Below are 15,107 nucleotides of genomic sequence, written 5' to 3' on the forward strand. Positions count from 1 at the left end.
GTTGCAAATCGCACATAAATTGGGTTTCTCTGTGCTTGGTGGAGTGAATTGTTCTTGGAGAGGGTGATATTACTGCTAACATTACAAATGGGACTTTGTGTAACCTCAAGATTTTCTTGGGTTGTTTTTTTTTCCTTTTTAACAAGCTTAGACCTGCAAGACCTGATCCTCAATGATGTATTGTGACAGTGCTTCTAGCACCTTCAGTGGGGCTACAGTCTATTTATACCATCTGAGGTCTGGCTTTAATTGATGGATTTTTGTACCTTTTTAAGTGAACATAAATTATGTGAATGCTTTATGGTCCAAAGTAATAAAAAATCTGAATTGTCACCATTTCTTTCTAATCGTATCACAAGACAGATTCCAGAGTAAAGTATGCACATAAACTTTTAGCCCATTGAAATATGCATATATAATTTAATTTGCATACATTAAATTCTTAGTTTCATTAATGATTTAAGATTCTTTTGCTGTTGGAAGGCTCTGTCACGTTTTTTTTCCTTTGATTGAATTGCCTATTCTGTTTAAATCAGACTAGGTAATACTGCTTGTATGTTACAGAACAATACTGGTAGTTTTGTTTCATCTGTTATCAACGTGACTAACAACTGGCCACACTGTATTATTAGCCATTGGTATATCAGAGTGTAAGACTTCTCACTGTGTAAGACAGAGGAAATTTTGAAGTGCAAGATGGCAATTGCAGGGGATATGGCTGAGAAGGTGAGGGAAAGAAACCTTGGTACTGTATATAAAAAGAGCATTTCAATATTAGCATTGTTTAAAAGGCAGTAAACGCATTTTGTAGTTTTCTTATAAATAACTAGAATAACAAATGCAGAGAGCTTTTTTTTTTCCCCACATTATGCTACAGCAGAACAGTAAACATAGAGTATTTTAAAACAAATTTTAAGCAGTAGAACACTAAACAAGCAAAGAGCTGTATTTTGCTGCTGGCTTAGTGTTGGGTTTGAAGCTGCTGTTGCTGATGGGTTTTTTCATTTTGCTGGGATTTTTTGAATTTTAGTTTGGGAGGTTGTGGGGCTATTACACCACTAAAACAAGCTGAAGTCATCTTCTCAAAATTTCCAGTGATTAATATTTCCTCATTTCCTTCGGAACTGAAGACGTCTTTCCAGAAATTGGAAACTTCAAGAGTTACTTTGTGGGCATCTATACCATGATTTCCCAGTGCTGGAGAAACTATTAGAAGGAACCAGTTTCTTGGCTGAAATGCCGCTGGGTTATCCATTAGGCTGATCGATGGTTTTGTTTATAGTATGAATATTTAACTTTCATGGTCTGTTTGCACTGTCAAAAGAAAGGACCCCTCCCTGTTATGAAGCTAAAAGTGGCTTTTGCATCCTCTTTGCATCCTGCTTTTGCTTTCCTGTCTATTGTATGTGCTAAAGTTGGAAGCAAATGTGAACTATCTTCTACAAGAGGTGACTGATGGAAAAGACGGGTGAAGTTGTAATTGCTCTGGAGGGTCCTCATCCCATGCGTATATGTGTTATCTGTAGAGCAGAGTGATCCCATTGAGTTGAAGTGGGACATTCTAGCTGTTTAGAAGCATGTTGTGTAGTTGAGTGTACTCTGAGCTGTTGGTTAGGGTTGAGTTTGGCTTGGAGGTCGGGGAGTGATGATTATAAAGGAACTAGAATTAAAGGAGTAAGAGGGAAAGCAGACAATTACTGAGAACAGAGAAACCACATAGTGTTTAAAGATTCCCTTTTTACTGAGGATCAGATATGCATGGACAATGTAGTGACACTTGCTCTTGAGTACTCCCAGTTTGCACTTTGATATTAATTGAACCAAAGACTAAAATTCCTGCTTTGTTGATTGATTTTTTTCTTTAATTTTAAACTGATTAATGTTTTCATTTGAATAGCACTGCTGACTCTGCAGAAGATGTGATCTTTTAATTAGCAGATGTCAGGATTAGCATTAGTGTTGAGTTGTAATTAGCATTTGTACGCATAGCAAAAGACCCGAGCTCAACTTGGCAGCAAGGAGAATGAAATTATAGGTAGTGTTGTAACTTGGCGCTTTACTGCATATCTGTAATGTTTTTATGGAAAAGCAAAACCCACAAGTATTATGATCAGCGCATGAAGTCTAGTGGATTAATTTCTGATAGAAAAATTACATATAAATTATTGGTATGTGTTCTACTAGTTAAATCATAAGTTTTGTTGGCCTAACAGAATTTAATATATCTAATTGTCACACACTGATGCTCTTAAATTGAAATGGTAATAGTTTCTTGGCTAGATTGCAGCAGCACACACAAGCGAGCATGGATGTTTCTGGGAATAGTGTGTTTTGAGCACAGGAGACCCAGTTGAAGCATGGGACATCTGGAGCACTTACAGACCCACTTCAGACAAAATTAAAGAACCAAAGAGCAATCACTTGATGCCTTTGTTTGCAGAAGTCAGGGTTCACCTGGACGGGGCTTGGGTGGCTCTCTAGATCCCCTTGATAGCTCTCTCCACCTAGGCAACAGTTGGTGTCAGTTTGACTTCATTTGGTTTCCTTCCCTGGGAACAGTTAATAAGCCTGTACAGGCATGTTAAAGTTAGGTATGTATAAGTTAGAAATTTCTAACTGTTGGCAACATGCAGGAATATCTTGAATTAATGATTTTTCCTCTGTAGATGAACAGAGTTCAGTGCAGATTTCCAATGAAGCGTTTTTGATATGAAAATAAAGTTAAATTAGCGTTCAGCTGTTTGTTGGGGGTGATGTGTGTTGCACTTTGGACTTGCTGCTTGTTCAAAGCAGCTGTTCTATGCTGTCTCCTTTCTCTATTTAGTCTCAACATAAATTAATTAAATTCTAAGTAGCAGTCATGGAAAAGGGAGTATGAGAAACAAGGGGTGAGGAACAGGGCAGTGCATTTATCACAGGTCAGAGACCTGCAGACGGACCAAAGTAATAAAATAAGAATGTCTTTTGGAGGGAGACTTTACCTTTTCTGCTGATGAGAAATCTGCATCATTTAAGTAATTGAAGAAAAAACATAATTGACTAATGTTGTATCTAAAAGCCAATGATTGGTTGTTGTGGGGAAAATCTATTTAGTAGCATTTTATCTATGTTAAGGAAAAATAGTCCTTTATGATGCTTCTAGGTAATTAAAGCCAATGGTGATTTTGGTGACTATTAGTCAAACTCAGCAGCTTGGCTTTTGGTAGACCAAAGACAAAACTACTTGACTACTGACAGTTCCAGAACAGGGATTTAGGGTTTGTGGTTCTGGTACTTCTGGGGGTGGGGGGAAGAAGAGTTTTTCAGTAAGCATATCTGTGGTAATGACTGTAATGTTAATCGTAGTGAAACAAGTTTGTAGTGTTTTTCAGGGCTGGACAGGAGGGCAGCATCCTGTTCCCAGTGCACAGACTATTCTTCGGGTTTTGGTTTTCCCATTGTACCTGTAGGAATAGGGTTAGCACTTCTGACTCCCTTTGCCCAGTATTTTGAAATTCATTGCTGGCAAGTGTGTATCAGGATGATGTTTTACTAAGGGTTCCTACACTGTCTTAGTGTTTTTGGTCTTCTGAATGCTATCGGAGGCAAACAGAAAAAAGGCAAAACTTACGCATGTGAAGCTGATGTTTTAAAAATAAAAATATTTTCAGAGAAAACTGAGACTTAAAGTCTCAATCCATATGTTTTTTTTTCCTTCTCATTTTAAAGCTGGATTTTAGGAAGCAATAAAAATTTCAGATGTTTATAGTAGATGACAGTCTGCTCCCCCCTTGTATTTCCACTAGGGAGAAGTGATAAAGATTTAGATATCTTTTTGCATGCATAACTAATGCTTGTGTGCGTAACCAACACCCCCAAACCCCGAAACACACCCACCCTTGCATCCAAAATCCCATCTGTGGAAGCAACCACTAGTAATTTTAGGCACAGTGACATGTGCTTAATATACACTGTTTGGGTGTTTTTATGTTACTTGTATGCTTGCAAGGGGAGTGGATTGGGATTTAAATTAATTTTAAGGGCGATTCTTTTATAAGTTTCCAATATGGTTCTGTTTGTCTAGAGGCAGGGAGGGCTGGCTTGTCTTCCCAGCTCTGCCATGGGCCTCCATGACAAGAGCAGAGGTGTGGCACAAACTGCATGTTGTGTCAGCAAGAGCTAATTATTCTCTTTGCTCAAGATAATTTGGTTTAATTTCTCCATCAGGAGCTACCAATTCTTATTCTTCTCTTTTTAAAAATCTCATTTTGAACACTCCCCCATCCAGTATTTTATTTCTGAGACAAAGAAGCAGCAATATCAAAGGCTGAGACTGTTCGAGGTGTTGACCTTTCAAGGCAAATGCGTGTTGCCTATATAGTAGTGTAAACTGAGTGATCATTCAAAGAAATTGCATTAAAAACTATGGTGAGTCTGATTTGTCAAATGAAGAAGTAGTACATCTCACCTTCCAGCTAAATAAATACAGCATGTAGTGGAGTGTAATACTATCATAACATAATTGAAATGATATTATTCCAATGTACAATTCAATAAAACTAACCACAGTAGTGCAGTTATCGATTTAAATTCAGTTAAAAGCAATTCACATATTCAGTTCAAAATATTTCTGATGAATATCAGCCCTGGTAATACGATTTCCTTCATTCAGTAGCAGAAAAGAAGTTTTTATCAGCCTAAAATATCAGATAAAACGTTCAGAAAGAATTTGATTTTGCTCTGTTGGCATGAACAGACTGAATCTTTAAGAGCGAGGACACTTTTTTCCAGTGTTTCCATTCTGGTGCAACTCCAGTTTTTACTGAGTTTGAAAAATAAAATAAATGGATTACTTAATGACATGTGTCCAAAGGCAAGGAATTCTTTCTGCTTGAAGCTGCCGCAGCATGTTGGAGGTGGGATTATTTGTCATGTAAATGCCTGACTCCAACCTCTTCTGAACCAGAAGAAAGAGTCTATGGTAATTACTTGGGTTTTTCCTAGTGTAATTAGCAAGTAATCTGCTGTGACATCTAAGTACAACATATGTAGACAGTGTACAAGTAAATATGTTCAGTGAATTGTAAGGCGACGTTGGCCTTTTTAAGTGGAAGCTGCAGTATGGTAGGAGAGCCTTGTGGATACCCTGCCTCTCAAGGCTATTCCTTCCTGGCATTCTCTAAAAGGCCATTGAAACATGGGAAAGCAACTGCATAGCAGATCGTTTCACTGAGGAGCAATGAAAATACATAGATTTGGCATTTGTTTCTTCCTTGTGGCAGAATCAATAACTGCAGGCTTAGGGCCAACGTTGTCCTTCTTTCTCGTTCCCCCTTTTCTTTTTGTGTTCCTTTTCTCGTCCCTCTTTTAAATCCATTTTTAAGCAGGCGGCACAGCCATTAATACTGTGAGGATTTAGGTCTTGCCATAAGTACTACCTTGTTACCTCTTTTGGCTTCAGTTGTCAGAATAGCTATCAGCTGACTGTACACCAGTTCTCTTTTTGGAGAAAAAGTGAAAGGCTTAGAAAAAGTCTATCGGTCCAGGAAAAGTGAATCCAGTGTGTGCTCTTCTCTCTCTTTTTTTCATCTTTTAAGAGTTCCTTGAGGATGCAGACATCTTGGAAACAAGTTGTGAAGCCCACTTCAGGGAGGGAAGCCAGCCTGTTTATAGCTGCTGCTAGCTCTTTCCAGGTGTTCAAACCCTCTCCAGGTAGGGGGAAGATGTGCTCTGTTCTGGCTCTTTCTATTTTGTATGTAGCTTTTACAGTTCTTTTCCCCTGTGCTGTCCTTTTGTGCATACTTGTTCTTACTAGCATACTTGTTGTATGTATCTGTAGGTCCTTCTGCTTTTCCATAATTCTGCCAAGTGTGTTATAAAACCTTTTGCAGTAGGAACAAGTGAGCCATATACAATGTGCTGAGCTGGCCAGAGATCTTTGCTCCATCTGCTGAGGTTACTTCCTCAGTCTGAACTTGAGCTTTAAGGCATATTCCGTATTGTTGATGAAAATGATGACAAGAAACCAACTGATAGCTGCAAGTGTATGACAAAAGCTTTACATCTGAAGGTAGATTCTTTGCATTCAACTAAATTTCTCTTTTTTACCTGTTTACTTTATTCATAGAAATGCACACTATTTTTTGTCTATCAAAAGCATATCTAATTTGTTTCAGAGCAAGGAAGGAAATAAAGCTGGAGCTTGTAGTGAGCATTAATTCTTCTTGAAATGTTCTGAATGCTTGAATTTTCATTCCATCTCAGTTATAAGGAAGGCTGTACCCTGAAACCCGAGAAATGTTCAGTGGCTACACCTTTGTGTGGAGAGACCTTGAAGTTGTTAGCTGTGCTGGCTTGAAAAAGAAGGGAAGGCTTTTGAGCTGCTTTGGAGACACAGCACTGGAAGTTCCTCATTTTTATTGCATACATCATGTAGCACTGTGAAAGGCTTAGGGAAGGAGATACCTTGACTGGAATGGTTCCAGCCTGGTGTCAACATCATTAAGCTTGCCACATATGTGAGTTATTTGAAGTTTGGCATATATCATTTGTTGTTAATGGTATCCTTGATATGGCTGTTTTGGAAAATAATTTTCAATTTCATATATGCTATCAGAGTTTATTTTTTTAAATGATGGAACTGTTCGAAAAAGCAACCCTTGCACAGTATTGAGCTGACCCACCATTCGTTTCATGGGGGAGACTGTGCTCTGTGCTGTAACATCAGCATGCTTGCTTTGTTATATCAAGAAGGGAGTTGAAAATGTTGCAAGCAGCCCTTCATGAGCTGCTGCTTCCTGCCTCCTTGATCGTCGAAGTCAGTCTTCCTCAGCTAGGAGAAGAAATAAAAAAATGAAGAAGGTTACTTTGCTCTTCTCCACTCTGTGACCTCCCCTTGCTTCCTTCTGATTTAGGATTTGTTACAAACTCGAGAAGAAATGTTTGAGGCAGCCTCTAGCAAGGCTGCTGGTGGTACTTACTTGTGCAGCATCCCACTGGTAGAGCCATAATCTCCTGCAAAGGTTTAGATGATTAAAAGTTGCGTTTGTGGCAGTGCTCAGCAGTTGCAGTTGTCTGAAATTCTCAGGCTGTAAGTTACTTCCTCTCACATTGTTAAGAGTCTTCATGAAGGTTTTTTGTTTTGAGTTTAAATTCTTAAGTGCAACTGATTAGAGCATTTCTCTTGACCCCAGGTTTTTGACATAGAAGCCTAGGTAGGTGTTTGACAATTATTTACTTAGGAGGTGATCAGCGTGCCAATGAATTAATTTTTTGGTTGAGATGAGCTAAGTTCAGTGCTCTGAAGGGGAAAAAACAAACAAAAAACCAAAAGTGGCACTAACTCAAATTGCATGTGTATACACCTCCTAGGGCTCAGCTATTGGACCAGGTGCTGGGAACATTCTCTGCTTACACTGGGAATGCATGGGCAAATTTGTCAGCAGGAGAAAACATTCCCGCCCTGATAATTGTGGCTTGGCTGTGTGGGGAGGAATGCTGACCTTTCCTGTGTGTTGGCCAGGAGCTGTCATCGGATGGGGTGCTGCTTGCCCTGGCAGCAAGGCTCGAGGGCTCTCGTCCTCTTCCTTCCGCCTCGATAACAACACTTGTCATCTTGCTGCGCGGGTGGATTTTACACAGCTCAGCATGCTTTTCAGCAGACACCAAAATATTAATTAGAATGCTGTAAAAATTAATTGAAACACAGCATAATCTCTGTTAAGTAAGGTCACTGAAATTGTCTTAAAATAGACCCCTCAAGAAATAAGATGAAATCTCTTAACAGAAAAGCTTGGCAGATTTCCTGTATCAGTCCTCTTGAGATGCTTCCTGTTGCTGTTAAAGCACATTCAGTGTTTCTGTTTTTCCTTACAGCACCTGCCATTCAGAGCAGAGAACCAGTTTCCCAATCCTGCTTATCTCTGCTAATCCATTAATGGTATTTCAGCCTCTGTTGCCCAGATAGTTGGGATGGGAGCCAGGCATGAACTGATGGCATCTTCAGCTGAGTGTAGACTCCTTGGGAGAGGACAGTGGATGTGGATGGAGATCTGGGCTGGCAGTTCTCTGATTCCCATTGCAGATCTAATACCCAGCTGACTCGCCCCTCTGACTTTTTGCCAGAAATGTGCTTTTTGTGGCAGTCTGGTTGTCATGTTCATATTTGACAGCTGAGGACATTTCTAAAGACAGGGTGGAGAGGCAGGCTTGATCTGCAGCTGGGTTGCATGCCTGCAGCTGGCATGGCTGGACCTGAAGTTCTGCATGATTTTGATACAAACACTAGAGGAAAAAAAATAGAACAAGCAAAAAAACACCCCACCATTATTTGGGGTTCCCATTTTCCCTAAGCATTTTCCCTGGAGCAGTTTGAGGCAGGTGGAGAGCAGTAGTCAACTTCAAACCTGAGGTGGAACAGTAATTTTATGCCTTGCTCCCCAGACAAGGAAGATGTAGCACTTGCATGCTTCAGAGCCCAAGTAAAATAGGTTGAATGTCATCTGCCCATCTGTCTGTCTTGTATGTGAAGAGCAGCAGATGAGAATACAACTTCAGTCCTTTCATATGTCTGCTCATTTAAAAAATACTGGGATCTTCTATTTCTCCCTACCTGTAGGGGAGAGTGCACTTCTCTATGCCACTCATTCAGTCTAACCTGTTTGCTGAATTACCTGCTAAGATCTTGCAAGGTTTTAGAGCAGAGCTGAAACAAAAGGTTTTGTTGTGAGTGCACATTAAGCACATGGAAACCTGGTCTGAAGAAATGGGTGCAAAACAATTGGAAGGATGAAAACCCACCAGCTTTTCCAATGGCTCCAGTCCTGCTGTTGTATTAGTTTTAGGAATAGCAACAGTGCCTTTTTCATCTTGTTTCCAGCTAGCTAATGCCAGATCTGTTTAGATTTGGAAGCAGAATTTGTGTTTAAGCTGGAGGTTGTTCCTCTAAGCCTTTGCAAAGGATGAATGAGTGGGAATTTCTGGCGGTCAATGATTGTGTGTAACACCTGCAGCATTTTATTTTAAACTGAAGTGCTGTCTGGAAAGGTAAAATCACCTCCTGCAGACAGAGGAGGTCTCACTGGACCAAGCAAGTTTGCAGACTTGCAGCAGTGTTATTTTTTTCCAGCCCTAGTATCTCTTTTGGTGTTGTGACGTCCTCTCCTCCAGTTGGAGATCAGTAGTCTGCAGCAGTAGCAACCATATGGTGGAGGTAAGGGGAAGGAATCAGAGCTTCACCAAAATGGGAGCAGGGTGGAAGAGCTGCTGTGTTGTCTGGATTCTGTGATTCTTTGAGACTTTTCCCCTCCTCCTCCCAGCACAAGCCCTTTTGCAAACCAGTGTTTCTTCCCTGTAGAGAAATTCTGTGAGGAGCTTGTATGGATGTGCAAGTCTGTAACTCTAATAGAAGGAGTTTACTTAGCTTCGGAACTAAGTGAGAAATAAGTCCCTGTGCTAGTGCTTCTGGGATGCTGGCAGCTGCTTACAAGGCGGCATCTGTTTGGAGAAGCTATTGCAAGCCTGTTTTGGTCTTTCTGATCATCATCAGCACAGAATGGCAGTTGCTGATTAACTCTGTAACTGCTTGATTGCATCTTTGCAACTTCTTGACATTACTGTGATATCAAACTCTACTGGTAGGATAACAAACCCTTAGCATGCAACTTTTGTCTGCATGGGTATTTTTATACTACGATTGATGTAAAGCAAGTACTAACAAGTATCATCATACCGGATGGAAATACATTTCTGCGTAAAGGGAAGCAGATAGAGGTAAGTGGTGGTGACCTGAAGAAGGTCTCTTTTAAGTGGGAACTGCTTTTATACTCTATACTTCTAGAGGGAGGTCAGTAACTCAGTCTTGAGCAAGATGGGATTTGGGGGCACTACTTGAGCACTGTACTGCCAAGGGCATGCAGATATCTGCAATCTGCACAGTGAGAAGATCCCTCACTGGGGGAATGGCGTAAGAGTCTGGGATACCAGTGCTCCCTGCCTCTGCTTTACTGTGCTGTGCAATGCCCTTTGTGTAGGCAGGACTCGAAAAGAAACACTGAGTTTTGCAGGACTGGGACTTTTGGAGCAGTGGAAGGCTTGGAACATGCTCTTAGGATATCAGAAAGAATCTCTGTAAATGTGACTTGATTTTCTTCCTCCTAATCCCAGAGCACTATGAATAGACAAGGCTTTAATCTGTGGAAAGTGCATCAGTGTCCTGTGGTGTGGGAATGTCCTGAAAATGCAGGGAATGGCAGTTACTAGTAGATAGCTGAGCCTCTGTTGCGCAGTGCTGGCATGTGTATTTTAGTAGGAGGAAAAAACAATTTTGGACCAACTGGCTGCATTGCAGCAAGTGTATTTCTAAGATGAGTCTTGGGAACGGAAGGTAAAATGCAAAGGGATTCTGATGGAGGAAGGCAGGAGCAATAGAGACACACTCAGACCATGCTGGAGATCACCTTTCTGCCAGTGGTGGATGGTTGCTAAATTTGAATGTGTTTTTCCTAATGACTTACTCTGTTTGGTGAATAACTGTTATCAGTGATGCTGAGATCTGCTTGGCTTACACCCAGTGCTTCAATCCCACAGTGTTTTGGGAAAGAGAACCTATTATTGCCACAGCCGAGGAAGATCACTGTGCTTGTGGCTGGGGGGTAACAACTCTCACTTATTTTGAAGAGTTGGATCTATCCCGTTTTGCCTTAGGGCAGAGAAAAGCATCAGCCATTCCACAGTTTGGGGTGGTGGTTTGTTATTTAGATGCATGTATGGTGGCTCATCTCAAGTGCTGTGCTGCATCCTTGGAGGGAGCGAATTTTAGCTATGAATGTGAAGGACCGAAATCTTCCTTGCTTTGCCACTTCCCAAAAGCATAGGTGAAGTGAGCTTTTTTTTATTTGTTTAAAAACAGCATGGATTTGAAAGGACCATTCTTAGGGAGGGCTGTGGTGATTTTTGTGAATTTTTTACTTACTCATATGAAGGAGTGGCACTTAATGTTTTTCCTCAGTTTTGGGCAATATAAAGATAACCATGTAGCAAGAGATTTAGGCCACCATGATCCATAGACACAACTTCACAAGAGAGATTGAACTTTGTATTGTGGTAATAAAGAGAGGATCCATCCTCATAATGATGAGGGGTTCGATTTATCCCAGGCAGCTGCTATGTTCTAGATACTCACTTTTTCTCCTTACCCTCATGGCAGCAGTCAAACCCTTTAGAGAAGGAAAGGGCAGACATGATGAGCCAGGAAACCCGTTTGCAGTTGTATTCTTTCCATACTGTTGGGCATTACAGTACTAAAAATAAATTAAAAGGCTCCATACTAGGATATTATTACCAGCTTATGATGCAACTTAGCTGCTGATAGACAGTCTATTATAACAATTCTGTCTGCCTACTGACAGCTGACTAGGTGCTTGGAAATGTCAGCTACTGCCCCAGGATATATGGAGAGGTTATGGAATAATTTTCAGGTCTTATGTGCTCTGGGAGCTTTCTGTGGGTGGGGAGGAGAAGGGAGGTGGCCCCAGCAGTGTTGCATCAAACTGGTGTTTCTCAGTGTTTGTTTTAGTGTAACTTGTTGCTGTGTTTTTGCTCTGTCAGACTTGTGGATTTCAGCGCATTATGATCTCCATTGTTGGTAGTCACTTTTGGCATATGGAATCCATCTCAGTTTGTTCACTTGCTGCCACTCCTTTTATTTTTTTCTTAAGGAGGAACCTGTTCAGCCTTACTGGTATGTTTGGTAACAGTATAATTAGAAATCTAAAAATAATACACCGAAAGCAGCAGTTTCATAGGAGATATCTCAGTTTGTCTCTGGCGACACTGGGCTCTGACTCACATTTGCTTAGTGAAGAGACAAGTTGGTTTAAGACAGTTTTGAGCTATTCCTTCTTACTCACCGGACCCCCACCAGTGAGAAAGAAGCATGGGGATGCTTTGCTGGGAAAGGCAGTGAGGTAACTTGCATCCCTGGTGGCTGTGAAAATGATGTTTGATGCAATTTTGTGCTGTAGAAGAGGCTGGCTAAATGCAAGGGCAAACAAGGAAGACAGGAGCAGTAATTTCTTGCATGGTCAAAGACAAGGTTGGTTGTTGGTGCTTCTCATCTCATGTACCCTTATCTTCATCTTTGACATGGTACTAGATGTGCATCTCTGCATGAGAACCACATGTCCAGTATGTGGTTATGCCGTCTTCCAAGTTTACAGCACAACTGAGCTGTTTACAGCCCTATACACTGCCATTTAAAAAGAGAAGATACATTCTTTATAGATAGCTTCAAGGGACTTGAATTCAAATCCACTAAGATATGAAGAAAAGTTTCCCTGAGAATTCCAAGAGGCTTACATTGTTCCCGATTAATGTTATTTTGGAAGTTTTGGTCTGTGTGGTCCCACAAACAAGCCATGTATTTTTGTTTGTGGTTTTAAAGCACTGTTTTTGGTTTACATGGCAGTATTTGTTTATTAGCTTGTATTCCTGGTGGCTCTTCACAGAAAAAAAAGTGGTCACTGTGAAGAGCCGATGTTTGCTGATGCTTAGCGCCACGTAGCTGAGAAATACCTGTTGAGTCCCAGTTCTGCCAACAAAATATTTTAGATAAAGCTATTTTGCAATCTAGGTTCATTTAGGGTTTATTACAATGCTTACCAAAACCCTACCCAATGCTCTAAGTGTGTGAGTAGCAGTGATACAAATCAAAGAACAACTTCCACATCTTTGTCTGACAGCTGGCAGAGCTCAGCTCTATCAGTAATAATGCTTTTATCCTTAAAGACAGCACTGCCAGCATTATTCATTATATTTTATTATTATTATTTTGCTTCCTTGCATGCAGTATGACAGGCCATAAATTTCTTTTTTTTTCCTTGCACTAGCTTTTATTATGTATTTGTAGCATTATAGTTCTCAGAATCTGTACCACAATGAGGACCACAATGTTTTACAGACCTACTGTAAGATGGGAGCTCTCTGAGATACTGGGGAAGCCTGTTTTCCTACCTCGTTCTATCCTTGGAGTTTGTGCTGTTCTGGGGCAGTTTCCCTATCCCTTGGATGCTTGTGATAATGCAAAATTGTCAGCACATTTGTTTCTTTGGAAAAGCTTGGAAAGACTCCCCAAATTGCTGTTTGTGTTCTGTATTTTGTGCATCATTCACCTTTTGATCTTTTGAGGATTGATTTGTGACCTTTAAGCATTGAATTCCTGAGAAGTCATCAGAGTGGTAGGGAGTTGGGACTGGCTTTATATTGATTTAAATGAACAGAAAGCTTGTAGGGTTTTATTTACATCCCACCCCTCCCTTGTTGTCATTTTAGTCCTCTTTTCGTAACCAAGTTTAGGAAACTACAGAGGTGAGTAAGCTACTGGAGCTAGCCTTGTTCTGAAGAGTTTCTTTTGAAATTTGTTTTGCCTCTTAAGTGAAATAGGGAGTAAATTTTCAGCTATGGTTTGTGAGCCACGTCTGTCTCAAATGATAAGAAAAAAAAATCATTAAACATGCTGCTATTGGCTTCTGAAGGGGAAGCAAAGGCAGCCCAGTAATGAACTTCCAGTAAATGGTGAATATCAGTAATAACTAAAAAGGTGCAAGAAGCAGCTTTCAGTTGAAGATTTCTAACCTTCGTTACAGGCTCTTTTTCAAATCTGAGGCCAGCTTGTTTTATATGTGCTACTTCTGTAACATTTCCATGTGGATCAGCTGGACCAATACATGGGATATTTTGGTTAACAGTGTAAGAGTGGTAGAAGTGGACATGGACGAATGCTGCACTGAACTGTTGGGTTAATGCCTCTGCTTTGTGTTCATCTGTGGTACAGCTGGGATTCTGTTTCTGCCTGTAGCTTGATTTCTCTTCAGAGCAGACCTATGGGAGCACCAGTTTGAGGATAACATAATGGTACAAGTAGAACCCTAGATCCTAAGTGTGGTCTTTCATCTGTGATTGGGTGGTGTTCCCAGGCAGTTTTTGACTACGTGTTTTGGGTTTGCATTCTAGTGTGACATCTGTGCTGTCCCTGGGCTGGTCTGCAGCATTGCTGGTATTGTTGATTGCTGCCTGTTGTGGGTGGGTTGTGGGTGTCACCACAGGCTTAATAGCACAGGTTCACCTAGTGATTTAGGGAAGGACAGGTCCCAAAACAGGGTGGGTCTAGCCCTACTATTGAAAATAAGCAATATGGAACAAGGATGGGAGGCAAACAGCCCAATGCCCGAAACCTGGCAGTGAGTGTGGGTGTGTTGGTGAGGCCTGCAGCTCCTTGTGGGGCGGCGCTGAGCTCGTGGCCAAGACCCAGCTCTTAGAGCTACCCTGCAAAGCCACCACATCTCACCTGAGCTTTGGGAAGAGGAGGAGGACTGTCCTGTTATGTGGGATGCCATATGTTTCTCACCCCACCATCTAAACCCAGGTGGAAGGGCTGGGATCAAGGCAGAAATCTGAAAAACAGCATTACGGGCCCTGTGGTGCTCTGCCGTTGGTATGAGGTAGGAGGAGTTTGATTTGTTCTGGTTGAGCCTACAAAAAAGGACATAACTGCTCACAGAGAGGTGAAGGGATATGTGGGAATGCTATGGGCTGCTTTATCATCAGCTGAGCAAAATGTAGAGCCTTTATTTTTCCAATAAAAACCAAAAAGAGAATTTATGTGGAAAAGCTGAGAATGCTGATTTGGTATCAGAACACCTTTGACATCCATGCTGTGTGCAGGCAGGTACATCTATGTTCCATTTTGAAATGTGGATGTTTGATGCTGTAGATTAAGTCTAGGATGATGGCTGATGTTTCAGTTAATTTCGTGTTATATTATTTTTAATCAGGAACTAGTGCTCAACTTTCAACACTAGTGAGTCAACTTTGATGATCTTGATAAGTGATAATAAGGAATGTGATTTTTATTCTTTGCAGTGTAATTAATAGCAATGCATATAAGGGAGTTAACTTTAAGGCAGTTAACTTTTGATGCTATAAACTGTAAGGAGTTCTCTTTAGAAAAGTCTTAAGAGAAGAGGATAGAAAGAACCACTTGTCTGTCTTCAAGATCATCTTCACAATTAAGAGAAATGAAACATTCTGCTGACCAGACTTTTTGTGAAGTATAGAAGTCAGTGAGATTT

General features: G+C 40.8%; 1 protein-coding gene across 29 annotated transcripts in view; it reads left to right on the plus strand.

Moving 5' to 3' along the window:
* ADGRL3 (adhesion G protein-coupled receptor L3) overlaps positions 1 to 15,107 on the plus strand; it is a 493,084-nt gene that overhangs the window by 20,467 nt on the left and 457,510 nt on the right. The window contains exon 2 of one of the 29 annotated variants that reach the window (XM_046940489.1): positions 5,577 to 5,691. The exons of the other annotated variants lie outside the window; for them this stretch is intronic. The gene's annotated coding sequence lies outside the window, so the exon portion shown is untranslated. The remainder of the gene's footprint in view (positions 1 to 5,576; positions 5,692 to 15,107) is intronic. 29 annotated transcript variants of the gene reach the window in all.

Source organism: Gallus gallus, chromosome 4 (assembly GCF_016699485.2).
Source record: "Gallus gallus isolate bGalGal1 chromosome 4, bGalGal1.mat.broiler.GRCg7b, whole genome shotgun sequence".
In the NCBI taxonomy this organism is placed as follows: domain Eukaryota; kingdom Metazoa; phylum Chordata; class Aves; order Galliformes; family Phasianidae; genus Gallus; species Gallus gallus.